A 4728-nucleotide genomic window follows, 5' to 3' on the forward strand; every position below is an offset into this window, starting at 1 on the left:
GGCCATTAAAAATTCATCATGACAGGGAAAAAACAACATTGCCAGTAGTAGGCAACTTTATGTTGACTTGGCTAATTCTGTGTGGGGCTAAGTTAGCGCTAACCCACATTAATCCACTTAAATGGAAGGGTGAGCTTGATCCAGTAAAAGCAATAAATCCTCTTTAGAGCTGATCAGACTCCAGTTGCACTACAGGAGAATGGGGCTGAATGGCAAACAGTTGGCAGGAGGTAACTGGATGGGGCCTGAATTTCCAATGTGCCAGGTAATTTAGTCCACAGCATCCCCTTTCCCCAGTATGCACAGACCGGTTGTGGGTAGGACCACATCCCAAAGCTCTTGGTGCCAGAGGTGGAATGATAGTCTGTGGGCCAGGGAAACTCCTCCCTGCCAATACAGAGCTGGAAAGGATGAAGCAGCTCTCCATCATCGCAGGGAGTGGGTACCCGAGATGCTTGTGTTGGCAGAGTTTTTATCCCAGGCAGCTCGAGCAAAAGGGGTGAAATGCAAGGAGCAGAGATGGACAGAAACACCCAACCCGGAGCTGGCGAGGCTTTGCCTTGCCTTGGAGGCAGCCTGCAGATGTCAGGAGAGAAGGGCCAGCTGCTGCTGCCTTGCTAAGGGTGAGGGACTAACCAGGTTGCTGTTAAATGCCACAGAATTACATACAAAACTGAACTGGCTCGGGTGCAAGCGGAGCTGCACGCCTGGGAAGCGGTGGTTACTGTCAGCAGTGTTCTAAAGGTTGACCCAAGGCATGGAACTGAATCCAGACAGGGTGAATATCTCTGTTTCCTTATTCCTCTGAGAAACTGGACCTGAATTTAAAAGGCTGTTTAACACTTTGAAGCCACCCACAGTTCTGTCTTTGCCTCCCACACAAGCTCCAAGGAACTGACTCATTCCCACCGTATTTTCAGCTGCGTGTAGATCCTGCTCACAGCCCGGGAAGATCCCCATTCAGCCAGGCGAATCAAGCACACATTGTGACTTGAGTTAGCTGGTCTTGAAAGGGTTTTGACACGCCGACTAACAGTCGACTGTATCTGAAGACATCTGGCCTGCCTTTTAAAGTAGAGTAGGAACCCTATTCTTTAGTTAGCTGTATAATTTATGCCTTGTCTGCTGTTCTCTATTCATGATGCTTCCTTATGTTGACTGTTAAATAGCTGTCTGTGAAAATAAGTGACACTGTCATCTGCTCTTAAATGAAGAGAGGTCTGCTCTACGAGCAGGCATTCACCTCTCCCCTTCTCCGTGGTGAACTCATGTTGTTTCTCTCCCCGTGGGGACGCTGCTTTGGGTTTTGCTGTGCTTTAAGGAGTGTGAGTGAGTATGTACAGCTCTTGATGGTTCATAACTCATGAAAATCAGCAAGCCTTTCTGCAAGGGGAGACATAGGGTTGTCTCTGTCCCCTGCCAACCTGGTGAGCTCAAATGCTCTTTCCAATTTGGACTTAAGTCCTGACATCCCTGGGTTTCTAACTCGCTAATTCTTCCAATGCTGAGGAAAACAACTCACTTCTTGCTGACATCATGCTGTCCTCCTGCTATGCCGTATCCACTGTGAGTCTTTAAAGCTTCATGCTATGCCTGAACAATTACACCCACGTTTTGGCTGGGAAACAGAGGCGAACGAAGGCAGTTAGAAGGAGGCCATGGGAGCCCTGCCTTCCACTTTCCTGTTCTTCACACTGGGCTCATTACTGCTGTCTTTCCCCCTGCCTGGTAGCAAATCTCCAGCAAATACCTGTTGGGGTCACCGCTCTGTGCCTTTTCCCTGCTTCTCTGTAGAAATAGCCCCAGTCTATTTGGGCTCTGGACCACTTCTGCATGCCGTGACACCACAGCACCGTCTTTATAGATAAACATTTGCAGGCTTTTGAGCTTAATCCTGCTCACTATATGGTTACAGAAGACAGAGGGAGTAAACATGCTTTGCAATACAAAGAAATTGTCAACAAACTCGGAGGAGAAGGGGAGAAATATCCAAAGGCATGCTCTGGTTTTGGCTTGTTGCATTTGGTTTCCTTTATGCAACTCACTGAACGTTTGCCCCCCTCTGCAAAAATCTGGGGCAAAGGCCTGGCTTTTGTCTGCACTATTAGCTAACGAAGTCAGGAATTTACCTCTGTCACCACCTGGGAATTGAATAACGTAAAACCCAGCTCCTCCATCCTACTGGCACTGGGCTGAGTTCCATCAGCTTCTGAGGAGCTTTTCGGAGTGGAGTCCTGACCTGCTCACAGTGGCTAGTATTAGCTGAGACATGAATAAACAATAAAGGAGATAAAGGAGAGGCTGGGTTGCAAGCAACAGCTGTTTCCTATGGACTCCTGAATAAATTCGGGCTCCTCTTGCTGAGGGGCTGGGCTTTTGACCTTGTGCAAAGGAATGAATTGCTCTGGGAAATGCATTCTGATATGAAAGCAGAGTGGTATTTGTTTATCGCTAAATACAAAGGGTCAGTTCGTGAAGTTTTAAGAAGAAAAACCCCACCTACTTTAAAATGTAATTTTTTTAGGTAGTTGCAAAATTTAGCGGTATTATCTCACTTCAGCTGTGACTCTAGGAGCAGAATTACACCTGGAGTTGCACGTGTAGATCATATATGGCAGAGAGCTAAGTCCTTGGCCCAAGATAGCCTTTTGCTGACTCCAGATGTGCTCTTCTGCCATAAAACACTTTGGAGGCCTGATGCTGCGTTACATAAGCCACTCAGTAGTTTTAACATTGATTTCAACAGAAGGAGAGATCCCTTCTCTGTGTAACTAAGCATAAGGTTTGGCTTGAGCCCGTTGCTATTATGAATTTCTAAAGCTGGGCTTGTGGGAATGACTCCATCAGCAAAGCACGAGCCTCTGCTCTGCTTTACCCCCCAGAGTGCACAGCAAGTCTCGGAGCTTTAGGCATTTACTCCCAGTTTCCACCAGTGGAGCAGGGAGAAAACTTTGGCCAGGAGAGGTGGATTTTCCTGGTACTTCTCTTGTGTAAGCTCGTTCTGTTTGAGTGGAAATTGCACCTTTTTCTTTTATAGGGAGATAGAGCCTTCTCTTATCTCAACAATACAGCAAGAGGAAATTCTAATATCACGGTCCAGGAACCAGATAAATGCAATCTGTCTTAATGCAACAATCTCCTTTTCAGTTACTACTACCAAGTTACTGTATCTGAAAATCCTTTGCAAAGTCTATTCTCTCAGGTAATCTTTTTATTTGCTGAGGGCCTGCCTGCTTTTGTTTACATGTGTAGAACCTGCAACAAATTTGGATACCTGATTAGCCAGTCCCTTACCCTCCCCCTCTGCCTCCCAGCTGCAGAAGGGTATCTGCAAGCTGCACCAGTTGGGGCAGAGTTTGAACTAGTCCCATTTTTAATTTTTCCTTCTTTTATCCTTTTGTTTGTTTGTTTGTTTGTTTTAAGCAGGAGGCATAGTTTGTTTTAACATATAATGGTGGTGTGGATCCCCTGGTGTATGTACCTTTCCAAGTTGAGGCACTTGGCTCCAGCTGCAGTGGGTATTCAGGGCAGCAGGGCACCTGGGGCTAGTGGGCTGTGCTGTGGGCCAGGGCAGCCACAGCTGCAATGAGTCTGTGGCTCTCTGGGGTAGCCACAGGGTACCTGGGCTGCTGGCAAACTGGCTGCCTTGGGAGAACAGATCGCACCAGCCTCATCTCCTCCGTGGATCCAGTAGCGAATGGTGAAATGGAGCTGCGATTGCATCTGCTGCATCCAGGTTGTCTGTATCTTCCTTTTTGTTAGGGGGGAGGGGGAGTCAGATCCCTGGAAAAGTAAAACCTAAGGGTAATCAAGCCTTTAAAGTTCTGCTATTTCTATATTTGAAATGAGTAATACCTTGCCTTAGAACAAAGCTAAATGTATAGAAATATGAATCTGCTAAGTGTCTAATGCTGTTTTCAAAGAGGGTGTCAGTTCTGAAGTTTTATATTAGCTAGAAATCAAATAGATCCCTTCAGCATTTCCTTTTTTCTTTCTCTTTTCTGTTTTTCACCAAGTTTTGCCCATCTCGACTGCTTTCCTGAGGCTCTTTTTTGTTTATCCTACATAATTTCCTTCCTTCCTTCAAGTCCAGACCCCCTTGCTCCCCTGGGGCTTCCTATGATAGCTAGGCACTAATCATGTACTTCTGCCCCAGAAGCACAGATAGAGGCTTCCTCCCCCTGCTTCCAGTCAAAGGAGGATGTAAGGCATAATGGTAATCTTAAACAACACTGCTATTCATTGTTTGGGAGATCTGGGAAATATCCTTGAATTCAGCTTGCTAAATTAGCTGCTTCTTGAGTAACCCACAGCTGCTGCGTATCTGTCCCATTACATTTTACAAAAATGCAGCAGTTCTCATTACATATGATATTCTCTCGACATATGGACCTTCCATTAGTTTATGTCTCTGTGTAGCTCTGTTGCCATGATTGTATACACAGAAACATTTTCTTTTGTACTTAAAAAAAAAAAAAAAACAAAACCAAAAAAAACCCCAAACCAAACAATTCTTGAAAATAGATTAAAGACAGGCATTCACAATTATTCAGATGGAGCAAAGATGTTGGAGCGCCTTAGAATACAGCCTCTGTCAGGAGCCAATACTTAGATTAAAATGTTGCTTCTGGCAGTAAAAGTGTAACTACTAGTGGTTTTAAGGCTTCATCCTGCCTGTTGTGCACATGAATATCTCCCTTGAAGTTGGCAGGCGTCGTCTTGTGCGTG

The sequence above is a fragment of the Falco naumanni genome, chromosome 6, assembly GCF_017639655.2.
Source record: "Falco naumanni isolate bFalNau1 chromosome 6, bFalNau1.pat, whole genome shotgun sequence".
NCBI classification, from domain to species: Eukaryota; Metazoa; Chordata; class Aves; order Falconiformes; family Falconidae; genus Falco; species Falco naumanni.